The 15,113-nt window shown below is 36.6% G+C and overlaps 1 protein-coding gene across 3 annotated transcripts in view; it reads left to right on the top strand.

Moving 5' to 3' along the window:
• Positions 1-15,113, top strand: part of DMXL2 (Dmx like 2) — a 169,486-nt gene that overhangs the window by 64,450 nt on the left and 89,923 nt on the right. The window lies entirely within an intron of this gene.

A 15,113-nucleotide genomic window follows, 5' to 3' on the forward strand; every position in this document is an offset into this window, starting at 1 on the left:
TAAATCTTTAAAAAATTTTTAATTTCTTTATTACTCCTTTAATTTTAATTTTTAAAACCTACTATTACCTTGCAAAAAAAAGACCCTATTTTTAAAGCAAATTTCATATATATGTATTTCATAATTTTTGCAATTTTGTTTAATATTGTATTTTTGAGAATCTAATCTCTACTCTAGCTTTTAATCTTTGCTTTTTGGTATTTGTTACCAATTTTGTACCTTTAAGAATCCAATCTTCAGTACCCATTTATACTGAGGAGTGTGATTACTGGCTTGATTGCTCTCTTCCGTTTTGACTCTCCTTTTTCTCTCCCAGATCACCTCTATCTTCTCCCTCCCCCTTCTCTACTTAATTCTTTGAATCTCTTTGGGTGTTCCAGGCTGTGGAGAACACTTAGGGAACTGATTACTGGCTAGATTGGTCTCTCTCCTTTTGACTCCCCCTCCTCTCCCCCAGGTCACCTTTATTTCCTTCCTCCGCTTTCTCTTCTCTGTGTAACTCCGTGAACATCTCTGAATGTTCCAGACTGTGGAGAGCAAATAGGGAGTTGATTACTGGCTGGATTGCTCTCTCCCCTTTTGATTCCCCCTCTTCTTCTCCTCGTCACCTCTATCTCCTGGAGTCCTATCTCTTCTCCTCTCCATGTAACTCAACCTCTCTGGGTGTCCCTCACTGTGGAGAATCTTTTCACCATTAACCTCAATGTTTATCATCAGTGCTGTATGGATGGAGAAGTCTTGAGGCTACTGTAAGAATAAGACTGCAAACCAGAGGCAAGAGGCTTAAATCCAAAACTTGAGAACACCAGAAAACTTCTGACTCTAGGAAACATTAATCCACAAGAGCTCATCCAACAGCCTCCATACCTACACTGAAACCAAGCTCCACCCAAGAGCTAGTAGGTTTCAGAGCAAGACATACTAAGCTAATTCTCCAACAATGCAGGGACAAAACCCTGAGCATTAAAATACAGGTGGCCAAAAATCACACCAACCCATAGACACCTCAGAACTCACTACTGGACACTTCATTGCACTCCAGCGAGAAGAGATCCAGCTCCACCCACCAGAACACCCACGCAAGCTTCCCTAACCAGGAAACCTTGACAAGCCACTCATCCAACCCCACCCACAGGGAGGAACCTCCACAATAAAGAGGAACCACAAACTTCCAGCCTACAGAAAGGCCACCCCAAACACAGCAATCTAAACAAGATGAAAAGGCAGAGAAATATTCATCAGGTAAAGGAGCATAATAAATGTCCACCAAACCAAACAGAAGAGGAGGAGATAGGGAGTCTGCCTGAAAAACAATTCAGAATAATGATAGTAAAAGTGATCCAGAATCTTGAAAACGAAATGGAGTTACAGATGAATAGTCTGGAAACAAGACTTAGAAAATGCAAGAAAAGTTTAACAAGGACCTAGAAGAAATAAAAAAGAGTCAGTCAATAATGAATAATGCAATAACTGAGATCAAAAGCACTCTGGAGGGAACCAACAGTCGAATAATGGAGGCAGAAGATAGGATAAGTGAGGTGGAAGATAGAATGGTGGAAATAAATGAAGCAGAGAGGAAAAAAGAAAAAAGAATTAAAAGAAATGAAGACAACCTCAGAGACCTCTGGGACAATGTGAAATGCCCCAACATTCGAATCATAGGAGTCCCAGAAGAAGAAGACAAAAAGAAAGGCCATGAGAAAATTCTTGAGGAGATAATAGCTGAAAACTTCCCTAAAGTGGGAAAGGAAATAGCCACCCAAGTCCAAGAAACCCAGAGAGTCCCAAACAGGATAAACCCAAGGTGAAACATCCTAAGACACATATTATTCGAATTAATGAAGCTCAAACACAAAGAACAAATATTAAAAGCAGCAAGGGAAAAACAACAAATAACACACAAGGGGATTCCCATAAAGATAACAGCTGATCTTTCAATAGAAGCTCTTCAGGCCAGAAGGGAATGGCAAGACACTTAAAGTGATGAAAGAGAAAAACCTACAACTCAGATTACTGTACCCAGCAAGGATCTCATTCAAATATGAAGGAGAAATCAAAAGCTTTACAGACAAGCAAAAGCTGAGAGAATTCAGCACCACCAAACCAGCTCTTCAACAAATGCTAAAGGATCTTCTCTAGACAGGAAACACAGAAAGGTTGTATAAATGCGAACCCAAAACAACAAGGTAAATGGCAACAGGATCATACTTCATCAATAATTACCCTAAATGTAAATGGGTTGAATGCCCCAACCAAAAGACAAAGACTGGCTGAATGGATACAAAAACAAAACCCCTATATATGCTATCTACAAGAGACCCAGCTCAAAACAAGGGACACATACAGACTAAAAGTAAAGGGCTGGAAAAAGATATTTCATGCAAACGGAGACCAAAAGAAAGCAGGAGTAGTAATACTCATATCAGATAAAATAGACTTTGAAATAAAGGCCGTGAAAAGAGACAAAGAAGGACACTACATAATGATCAAAGGATCAATCTAAGAAGAAGATATAACAATTACATACATACCCAACATAGGAGCACCGCAATATGTAAGGCAAATGCTAAGAAGTATGAAAGGGGAAATTTAACAGTAACACCATAATAGTGGGAGTCTTTAATACCCCACTCACACTGATGGATAGATCAACTAAACAGAAAATCAGCAAGGAGACACAAACTTTAAATGATACAATGGACCAGTTAGACCGAATTGATATCAATAGGACATTTCACCCTAAAACAATGATTTTTTTTTCTCAAGTGCACATGGAAACTTCTCCAGGATAGATCACATCCTGGAGCATAAATCTAGTCTTGGTAAATTCAAAAATTAAAAAATTGAAATCATCTCAAGCATCTTTTCTGATCACAATGTGGTAAGATTAGATGTCAACCACAGGAACAAAAACTATTAAGAATACAAACATATGGAGGCTACACAACACACTTCTGAATAACCAACAAATCACAGAAGAAATAAAAAAATTCAAAATATGCATAGAAATGAATGAAAACGAAAACACAACAACCCAAAACCTATGGGATTCAGTAAAAGCAGTGCTAAGGGTAAGGTTCATAGAAATACGAGCTTACCTCAAGAAACAGGAGAAAAATCAAATAAATAACCTAACTCTACACCTAAGGCAACTAGAAAAGAAATGAAGAACCTAAGGGTTAGTAGAAGGAAAGAAAGTGTAAAAATTAGGGCAGAAATAAATGCAAAAGAAACAAGGGAGACCATAACAAAAATCAATAGAGCTAAAAGCTGGTTTTTTGAGAAGATAAATAAAATAGACAAACCATTTGCCAGACTCATCGAGAAAAAAAGGGAGAAGAATCAAATCAACAAAGTTGAAAATGGAGAGATCACAACAGACAACACAGAAATACAAAGGATCATAAGAGACTACTGTCAGCAACTATATGCCAATAATAATGGACAACTTGGAAAAAATGGACAAATTCTTAGAAAAGTATAACTTTCCAAAACTGAATCGAGAAGACAGAAAATCTTAACAGACCCATCACAAGCACAGAAATTGAAACTGTAATAAAAAATCTTCCAACAAACAAAACCAGGACCAGATGGCTTCACAGCTGAATTCTACCAAAAATTTAGAAAAGAGCTAACACCTACTCAGACTCTTCCAGAAAATTGCAGTAGAAGGTAAACTTCCAAACTCATTCTATGAGGCCACCATCACCGTAATTCCAAAACCAGACAAAGATGCCACAAAAAAAGAAAACTACAGGCCAATATCACTGATGAACATAGATGCAAAAATCATTAACAAAATTCTAGCAAAGAGAATCCAACAATGTATTAAAAAGATCATACATCATGACCAAGTGGGATAGCCCAGGAATGCAAGGATTCTTCAACATTTGCAAATCAATCAGTGTGATATACCACATTAACAAATTGAAAGATAAAAACCATATGATTATCTCAATAGATGCAGAGAAAGCCTTTGACAAAATTCAATATCCATTTATGATTAAAACTCTCCAGAAAGCAGGAATAGAAGGAACATACCTCAACATAATAAAAGCTATATATGACAAACCCACAGCAAACATTATCCTCAATGGTGAAAAATTGATAGCATTTCCCCTAAAGTCAGGAAGAAGACAAGGATGCCCACTCTCACCACTACTATTTAACATAGTTTTGGAAGCTTAAGCCACAGCAGTCAGAGAAGAAAAAGAAATAAAAGGAATCCATCCAGATTGGAAAAGAAGTAAAAGTCTCACTGTTTGCAGATGACATGATCCTTTACATAGAAAACCCTGAAGACTCCACCAGAAAATTGCTAGAGCTAATCAATGAATATAGTAAAGTTGCAGGATATAAAATTAACACACAGAAATCCCTTGCATTCCTATACACTAACAATGACAAAACAGAGAAATTAAGGAAAAATTCCATTCACCATTGTAACAAAAAGAATAAAATACTTAGGAGTATATCTACCTAAAGAAACAAAAGACCTATATATAGGAAACTATAAAACATTGATGAAAGAAATCAAAGAAGACACAAATAGATGGAAAAATATACCATGTTCATGGATTGGAAGAATCAATATAGTGAAGATGAGTATACTACCCAAAGCAATCTATAGATTCAATGCACTCCCTATCAAGCTACTAACGGTATTTTTCACAGAACTAGAACAAATAATGTCACAATTTGTATGGAAATACGAAAAACCTTGAATAGCCAAAGTAATCTTGAGAAGGAAGAATGGAACTGGAGCAATCAACCTGCCTGACTTCAGGCTCTACTACAAAACTACAGTCAATCAAGACAGTATGGTGCTGGCACAAAGACAGAAATATAGATCAATGGAACAAAATAGAAAGCCCAGAGATAAATCCACACACGTATGGATACCTTATCTTTGACAAAGGAGGCAAGAATATACAATGGAGAAAAGACAATCTCTTTAACAAGGGGTGCTGGGAAAACTGGTCAACCACTTGTAAAAAGAATGAAAGTAGAGCACTTTTTAACACCATACACAAAAATAAACTCAAAATGGATTAAAGATCTAAATGTAAGACCAGAAACTAAAACTCCCAGAGGAAAACATAGGCAAAACACTCTGACATAAATCACAACATGATCCTCTTTGACCCACCTCCCAGAGTAATGGAAATAAAAGCAAAAATGAATGGGACCTAATTAAATTTAAAAGCTTTTGCACAATGAAGGAAACTATAAGCAAGGTGAAAAAACAGCTTTCAGAATGGGAGAAAATAATAGCAAACAAAGCAACTGACAAAGAATTCATCTCAAAAATAAACAAGCAACTCCTGCAGCTCAATTCCAGAAAAATAAATGACCTAATCAAAAAGTGGGCCAAAGAACTAAACAGACATTTCTCCAAAGAAGACATACAGATAGCTAACAAACACATGAAAAGATGCTCAACATCACTCATTATCAGAGAAATGCAAATCAAAACCACAATGAGGTACCATCTTATGCCAGTCAGAATGGCTGCTATCAAAAAGTCTACAAACAATAAATGCTGGAGAGGTTGCAGAGAAAAGGGAACCCTGTTACACTGTTGGTGGAAATGCAAACTAGTACAGCCACCAGCTACGGAGAACAGTGTGGAGATTTCTTTAAAAACTAGAAATAGAACTGCCATATGACCCAGCAATCCCACTACTGGGCATACACACTGAGGAAACCAGATGAAAGAGACATGTGTACCTCAGTGTTCATCGCAGCACTGTTTACAATAGCCAGGACATAGAAACAACCTAGATGTTCATCGGCAGACAAATGGATAAGAAAGTTGTGGTACATATACACAATGGAATATTACTCAGCTATTAAAAAGAATACATTTGAATCAGTTCTAATGAGGTGGATGAAACTGGAACCTATTATATAGAGTGAAGTAAATCAGAAAGAAAAACACCCATTACAGTATATTAATGCATATATATGGAATTTAGAAAGATGGTAATGATGACCCTATATGCGAGGCAGCAAAAAAGACATGGAGGTAAAGAACAGACTTTTGGACTCTGTGGGAGAAGGTGAGGGTGGGATGATTTGAGAGAATATCTTTGAAACATGTATATTATCATATGTGAAATAGATTGCCAGTCCAGGTTTGATGCATGAGACAGGGTGCTCGGGGCTGGTGCACTGGGCTGACCCTGAGGGATGGGATGGGGAGGGAGGTGGGAGGGGGATTCAGGATGGGGAACACATGTACACCCATGGCTGATTCATGTAAATGTATGGCAAAAACCACCACAATATTGTAAAGTAATTAGCCTCCAATTAAATAAATTTAAAAAAAAGAAAGATAAATGTAGATATTTCCTCCCAGTCTATGACTTGTCTTTTTTTTTTTTTTTTAAATGGTGTCTTTTGATGTGTGTTGTTCAGTCACTCAGTCGTGTCCAACTCTTTGTGATTCCATGGACTGCAGCTTGCCAGGCTTCTCTGTCCTTCACCATCTCCTGGAGTTTGCTCAAACTCATGTCCATTGAGTTGGTTGTGCCATCCAACAATTTCATCTTCTGTCATCCCCTTCTCCTCTTGCCTTTGATCTATCTTTGCATCTGGGTCTTTTCCAGTGAGTCAGCTCTTCTCATTATGTGGCCAAAGTATTGGAGCTTCAGCTTCAGCATCAGTCCTTCCAGTGAATATTCAGGGTAGATTTCCTTTGGGATTGACTGGTTTGATCATGCTGTCCAAGGGACTCTCAAGAATCTTCTCCAGCACCACAGTTCGAAGGCAGCAATTCTTTGGCACTCAGCCTTTTTCTGTTGTCCAGCTCTCATATCTGTCCATGACTACTGGAGAAACCATAGCTTTGACTGTACAGACCTTTGCAGGCAAAATAATGCCTTTGCTTTTTAATACGCTATCTAGGTTTGTCTTGCTTTTCTTCCAAGGAACAAGCATCTTTTAATTTCATGGCTGCAGTCACTATCCACAGTGATTTTGGAACCCAAGAAAATAAAGCCTGTCACTGTTTCCATTTTTTCTCCATCTATTTGCCATGAAATGGTGGGACCACATACCATGATCTTTTGATGTGTAGAAGTTTTAATTTTGAAGAAATCTAACATAAATTTTTTAATATTGGTTTGTGCTTTTTATGGCCTAGATTAAAAAAAAATTCTTTGTCATTAAAAAAAAACTTTGTCTATCCTTAAATCACAAAGATATTTTACTGTGTTTTCTCTTAGAAGTTTTATAGTTTTAAGAAAATATATATATATATTTTATTGAAGTATAGTTGACTTACACTGTTCCAAGTTCACAGCAAGGTGATTCAGTTATACAAATAAACATATATTATTTTTCAAATTATTTTCTATCGTAGGTTATTATAAGATACTGACTATAGTTCCCTATGCTATACAGCAAACCTTTGTTGCTTGTTGCATATTCTATTTTTTAATTATAAATGTAGCATTCTATTCATACTAAGTCAAACAAGTGGAATCAAAATGTCATAATTTTTTTAGTTAGGCAAAAATTGATAAGTTTCCTAATATATATATTGTACATATATATATATATAAATATAAAAGCTTTACTACAGTTGATAAAGGCTTGAAAAAGAACAGCAAAAAGGAAAGAGATGGAGAAATTGGAGAACATAAATGAAATGGGAGCAATGAATATGAAATAGAAAAAGTGAAACATACTAGATAAAAGTAAATGATCATTATATAGTCCAGTTGTTTTTAAACATGACTGTTCATTAGAAGCATATCTGGAGCTCTGGAGAAAAAAAGCAATACCTGAGTATTTGTATTTTTCCAAAAATTTCAAGATAATTCTCATATGAATCTGGATTTTAAAAAGTGATTATAGGCTTTCTTATTAGATCCTAGTTTTGGTGATACAGAGTTCTTATTTTTCTGTTGACCAAATGAGTCAGTGGTATTAAGTGAGTAGTAGTTACATCATCACAATAGTAAAAGATGTTTATCAGTTTTCACAGTCAATAGGCAAAAAATATAAAATAATTATAATTGCAATTCATAATGGGAACATGATTAACAATATAAAATAATTACATACAATTTTGGGGGGGTGTCAAGTAGAGTGTTGTGGTAAGTGGAAGTGCATACATGCATGTGTTTTCATCTCCCAGCCAGTCTGTGTCTTTTGGTTGGTGCATTTAATCCATGTACATTTAAGGGAATTATTGATAAGTATGATTCTATTACCATTTTCTTAATTGTTTCAGGTTTACTATCTGTAGGTCTTTTCCTTCTCTTGTTTCCTGTCTAGATAATTTCCTTTAGCCTTTGTTGTACAGATGGTTTGGTGGTGCTGAATTCTCTTAACTTTTGCTTCTCTGGAAAGCATGTGATTTCTCCATCAAATCTGAAGGAGAGTCTTGCTGGGTAGAGTATTCTTGGTTGTCAGTTCTTCCTCTCAATCACTTTAAATATATCATGCCATTCCCTTCTGGCTTGTAGGGTTAGTTTCTGTTGAGAAATGAGCTGTTAGCCTGGTGGGAATTCCCTTGTATGTTATTTGTCATTTTTCCATTGTTGCTTTTAATATTTTATCTCTGTCTTTAATTTTGTCAGTTTCATTAGTATGTTCCTTGGTGTGTTCCTGCTTGGGACTCTCTGTGCTTCCCAGACTTGATCGACTATTTTCTTTGGGAGGTTTTCAGCTATTATCTCTCCAAATAATTTCTCATTTTTTTCTTTCTCTTCTCTCTCTCTCTCTTTCCCTTTCTCTTCTCCTTCTGGGACCCCTCTAAAGCAAATGTTACTGCATTTAATGCTGTCCCAGAGGACGCTTAGGCTGTCTTTATTTCTTTGCTTTCTTATTTCTATATTCTGTTCTGTGGCAGTGATTTCCACCATTCTGTCCTCCAGGTCATTTATTTGTTCTTCTGCCTCAGTTATTCTGCTGTGGATTCCTTCTTGTTTATTACTCATCTCCATTCTTTAGTTCCTCTAGGTCTTTGGTAAACATTTCTTGCATCTTCTCAGTCTTTGCCTCTATTCTTTTCCCAAGATCCTGGATCATCTTCACTATCATTATTCTGAATTCTTTTTCTGGAAGGTTGTCTATCTCCTCTTCATTTAGTTGTTTTTCTGGAGTTTTATCTTGTCCCTTCATCTGGGACATAACTTTCTGTTTTTTCATGCTGATTAATTTTCTGTAATACAGTTTTTGTTTCAGCTGCTGTAAGACTGTGCTGCTTCTTGGTTTTTCTGTCTTCCCTCTGATGGATGAGCTGAGGCTCCTGTAAGCATCTTGATGGGAGGGAGTGGCATGGGAAAAACTGGATCTTGCTCTGGTAGGCAGGGCCTTGCTCCGTAAAGCTTTAATCCAATTATCTGCTGATGGGTGGAGTTGCACTCCCTCCCTGGTAGTTGTTTGGCCTGAGGTAACCAAGCTTTGGGGTCTGTGGGCTCTATGGTTGGGTTAATGATGAATTCCAAAAGGGTTTGTGCCAAGGGAGACCTTCCAGTGCCCCTGTCCTTGTGGTGAGCCGCTGCTGACCCATGGCTCCACAGGAGGCCCTCCAACACTGGCTTGTAGTTTTGGTTCAGTCTCCTGTGGGGTCACGGCTTTTCTCCCCGGGGTCTTGGTGTGTGCAGAATTTTGTTTATGCCCTTCCAGACTGGAGTCTCTTGTTTCCCCAGTCCTCTATAAGTCCTGTAATCAATTCCTACTGGCCCTCAATACCAGATTCCCTGGGGATTCCAGTCCCTTTGTCAGATCCCTAGGCTGGGAAGCCTGATGTTGGGTTCAGAGCTTTTACAACAGTGTGAGAACTTCTTTGGTATTATTGTTACCCAGTCTGTGTGTCACACACCTGTCAGATATGAGATTTGATTTTATCGTCATTGTGCCCCTCTGACCATCTGCTGTGGCTTCTTCTTTGTCTTTGGACATTGGGTGTCTTTTTTTGGTGGGTTCCAGTGTCGTCCTGTCAATCACTGTTCAACAGCTAGTTACTGTTTTGGTGCTCTCACAAGAGGAGATGAGTGTATGTCCTTCTACTCCACCATCTTGAACCAGAAGCCCTTAAGAGTTTTGATTTTTACATTTTGGGATTTTCTTTTTTTTTTTTTTTGCATTTGATTTGAACTCAGTTTTTCCCAAAGGGATATCAAGATAATTCCAGTTACATTTTGAAAAGGCAATCCATTCTCCATTGAATTTCCTAGACAACTTTGTTGAAAATCAATTTTCCATACATATGTGGATCTGTTCCTGGCTTCCTTATTTTGTTCCATATATAAATTAACACACACATTTATGTGTGTGTGTGTGTATATATATGCCTTTATGCTAATGATATGTGTCTTGATTACCGTGGCTTTATAGTTAGCTTTGAAATCGAGTAGTATGACTCCTCTAACTTTTTTTTTCGTCTTTGGGAATTATATTTCTTAAATAAAGTACTTCTATGAACATATATACTCCTCAGCTGTTCTTTTTTTAACTTCTTACTTTGTATTGGAGTATAGTCATTCATGAACTTCTTATTGCCAAATTCAGACTTAAATTGAAGAAAATGGGGAAAACCACTAGATCATACAGGTATGATCTAAATCAAATCCCTTATGACTGTACAGTGGAAGTGAGAAATAGATTTAAGGGACTAGATCTGATAGAGTGCCTGATGAACTATGGACGGTGGTTCATGACATTGTACAGGAGACAGGAATCAAGACCATCCCCAAGAAAAAGAAATGCAAAAAAGCAAAATGGCTGTCTGAGGAGGCCTTACAAATAGCTGTGAAAAGAAGAGAACTGAAAAGCAAAGGAGGAAAGGGAAGATATACCCATTTGGATGCAGAGTTCCAAAGAATAGCAAGGAGAGATAAGAAAGCCTTCCTCAGGGATCAGTGCAAAGAAATAGAAGAAGACAATAGAATGGGAAAGACTAGGGATCTCTTCAAGAAAATTAGAGATACCAAGGGAACATTGTATGCAAAGATGGGCTCAATAAAAGACAGAAATGGTAGGGACCTAACAGAAGCAGAAGATATTAACAAGAGGTGGCAAGAATACACGAAAGAACTATACAAAAAAGATCTTCACGACCCAGATAATCATGATGGTGTGATCACTCACCTAGAGCCAGACATCCTGGAATGTGAAGTCAAATGGGCCTTAGGAAGCATCACTATGAACAAAGCTAGTGGAGGTGATAGAATTCCAGTTGAGCTATTTCAAATCCTGAAAGATGATACTGTTAAAGTGCTGCACTCTATATGCCCTAAAATTTGGAAACTCAGCAGTGATCACAGGATTGGAAAAGGTCAGTTTTCATTCCAATCCCAAAGAAAGGCAATCTCAAAGAATGCTCAAACTACTGCACGATTGAACTCATCTCATAACGCTAGTAAAGTAATGCTCAAAATTCTTCAAGCCAGGCTTCAGCAATACGAAATTGTGAATTTGCAGATGTTCAAGGTGGTTTTAGAAAAGGCAAAGGAACCAGAGATCAAATTGCCAGCATCTGCTGGATCATCAAAAAAGCAAGAGAGTTCCAGAAAAACATCTATTTCTTTCATTGACTATGCCAAAGCCTTTGACTGTGTGGATGATAATAAACTGTGGAAAATTCTGAAAGAAGTGGAAATACCAGACCACCTGACCTGCCTCTTGAGAAACCTGTACGCAGGTCAGGAAGCAACAGATATAACTGGACATGAACAACAGACTGGTTCCAAATAGGAAAAGGAGTACTCAAGGCTGCATATTGTCACCCTGCTTATTTAACTTATATGCAGAGTACATCATGAGAAACGCTGGGCTGGAGGAAGCACAAGCTGGAATCAAGATTGCCAGGAGAAATATCAATAACCTCAGATATGCAGATGACACCACCCTTTATTTTTTGGGGCTCCAAAATCACTGCAGATGGTGATTGCAGCCATGAAATTAAGATGCTTACTCCTTAGAAGGAAAGTTATGACCAACCTAGACAGTATATTAAAAAGCAGAGACATTACTTTGTCAACAGAGGTCCATGTAGTCAAGGCTATGGTTTTTCCAGTGGTCATGTATGGATGTGAGATTTGTACTGTGAAGAAAGCTGAGCACCAAAGAATTGATGCTTTTGAATTGTGGTGTTGGAGAAGACTCTTGAGAGTCCCTTGGACTGTAACGAGATCCAGCCTGTAACGGTCCTGGGTGTTCACTGGAAGGACTGATGCTGAAGCTGAAACTCCAATACTTTGGCCACCTGATGCGAAGAGCTGACTCATTTGAGAAGACCCTGGTGCTGGGAAAGATTGAGGGCATGAGGAGAAGGGGATGACAGAGGATGAGATGGTTGGATGGCATCACCGACTTAATGGACATGGGTTTGGGTAGACTCTACAGATCAACTTGATAAGAATTCTACATTAGTAATAGTTGGTCTTCTTATCTACAAATGTGGTATGCTTCTCTTTTTATTTAGGTTTTCTTTCTCTGAGCAGCGTTTCATCATTTTCAGTGTACACAATTTAAGTTTATCTTCCTAATGTAAAATGTATTTACAAAAATTGCATTTCTAATTATTGATAACATACAGAAATAGAGTTGATTTTTGAATTTTGATCCTTAATCTCATGACCTTGCTTATCAGTTCTTGCTAGAACTGAACTACCCTTTTTGGGTAGTTTTCTTAGGATTTTGTGAATAAACACAGTTTTACTTCTTCCTTTCTGATCCGTATGCCTTTTATTTTTTTCCCTTACTCAATATATCACAAGCGCTAGGACATCTAGTACACTTTGTTGAATAGAAACGATGAGAGCAGATGTTCTTGTATTGCTCTCAGTTTTATGGGAAAAGCATTGTCTTCCACCACTATATATGATATAAGTTGAAGGTTTATCATAGTGTTACTCAACTTGATCATGTGATGTATATTCCCTTTTATTTTTCCTATTTCTCTGTGTTGAGAATGTTATTTTTCCTCCATGAGTTAGTGTTTACTTTTGTCAAGTGCTTTTTCTGCATATAGTGAGATAATTATGTAGGTTTTCTTTCTCATTCTGTTATCAATAGTATGATGAAATGCAGTTACTGATTTTTCCAATGTTAAACCCACTTCCCTTTGCTGGGATAATCTCCACTTGGTCAAAACTTGTTTTTTAACATACTGCTGGATTAAGTTTAAAGGTGTTTGCATCTTTGTTTATGAAAGACATTCACGTATAGTTTTTTTATGTCTTTGGTTTTGGTGTCTGGCTAATAATAATGCCCTTATACAATGAGATCATTTTTTTCCTTTATTTTCTGAAACAGTTTGTGAAGGATTGGTGCTATTTATTCCTTAAATGTTTGGTAAAATTCATCAGTAAAGCCATCTAGGCTAGTATTTTACTTATAGTTTTACAGTTTTATTTTTTCCTTTAGTGAGAAAATTTCAAATTGTGAATTCAGCATCTTTAATAGATGTAGAGCTATTCAAGTTTTCTCTTTCCTCCTTTGTCAGTTGTTTTGAAATTATCTTTTTAGGAATACATGTAAATCTATGGCTGATTCATATCAATGTATGACAAAACCCACTGAAATGTTGTGAAGTAATTAGCCTCCAACTAATAAAAAATTTAAAAAAAAAGAAAAAAAAAAAGAAATTATCTTTTTAGGGATTTAACATACATTGTTGAATTGATTGGGATAAAATTGTTCATGATACTGCCCAGTTCCTTTGTCGTTTATGGGATCTGTAGTAATGTCCTATCTTTCATTCTTGATAATGGTAATTTGTATTTTCTCTCTAAATATTTTTGATCACTCTAGATCATCAATTTTATTGATCTTCTCAAAAATAGCTTTTGGATTCATTGATTTCTTGATTTTTTTTCATATTTTATTTCATTGGTTTTTATTCTTCCTCTTATCTCTTTAATGTGAGTTCTCTTTGGTCTTCTTTTACTTGATGCTTTGGGTTGTAGCATAAACCATTAATTTGCAACCTTTCTTCTTTCTTGATGTATAGCATCTAAAGCTATACATTTCCTTCTAAGCACTCATGTAGCTACAACCCCCCAAGTTTGATGTTTTGTTTTTATTTTCCTTCAGTTCAACATATTTAAAATTTTCTCTTGTAATTTAGAAGCATTTTGATTAGTTTATAAATACTTGGAAATTTTCTCTCTTTCTAATAACTGATTTCTAGTTTAATTCTTTGTGGTTTTAGAGTTTTAGATAGTAATAGATAAAAAGTGTTGAGATTGCTTTACTTGAGGGAGGAAGCTAGTGGGAATGAGAGAAGGGGCTAGATTGCCTTGGTTGTGGAGGCTCTCTGACTTTCCATTTTGACTGCTTAGGGGCTCTCAGCTACGTTAAGGGTTTTTATGGTACATAATCTGAAACTACTGACGTAGATTCTGCAGTAAATTTGGGAAGGTGAAAATGATGCTAGGTGAACAAGGTACTTGGAGGAAAGCAACTAGTGCATGGTTAAGTGCTTTGTCTCAAGGTAAGTACTTAAAGAGATCTGTTGTGTAAATCAGATATCTGAATAAATGAGCCTTCAGTAGAAACCTACATTATGCAGTGTAGATTGAGAATGAATACTAAGATGGAAAAGAGACAGAAGTGTTGTTCCAGCTCAGATGAAAATATTTGCATTTATACACACTTTTTCAGAAACACATATTTTCATTGTTTCTTAGAGATTGAGATTTTTTTTCCATAAATGTTATTTTATTATTTTCCTTTATAAACTTTTCACCACTGAGGATGAAGCACTGTGAAAGAGATAGTTCCTGTTAAATAAGATAAAATTGTTTAGGCCTTTTAACAAAATTCTTAGAACTAAGTAAAATGATTGTCTATACCTATTGATATACCTGTAAATATCTTAAGTGGGCATAAAGGTGGTTCCGAAAAACTGCCTAAATGCCTTGTCATCATAAGAACACACTATGGTCCATGAGCCAAAAATGGATTTTACATTTTTAAAGGGTTATAAGAAAAAAACAACAACAACACAAAACCAGGAAAAATCTGTATCAGAAGCTGTGTGGTCCGCAAAACTTACTTGGCCCTTTACAGGAAAAGTTTGCTGCATCCTGACTTAGAATAAGAAGCATTTTTTAAAAAAGGTTTGTCTCATCCTTTCAGATCTCTTCAGA

This window comes from Cervus canadensis, chromosome 6 (genome assembly GCF_019320065.1).
Source record: "Cervus canadensis isolate Bull #8, Minnesota chromosome 6, ASM1932006v1, whole genome shotgun sequence".
Taxonomy (NCBI): Eukaryota; Metazoa; Chordata; class Mammalia; order Artiodactyla; family Cervidae; genus Cervus; species Cervus canadensis.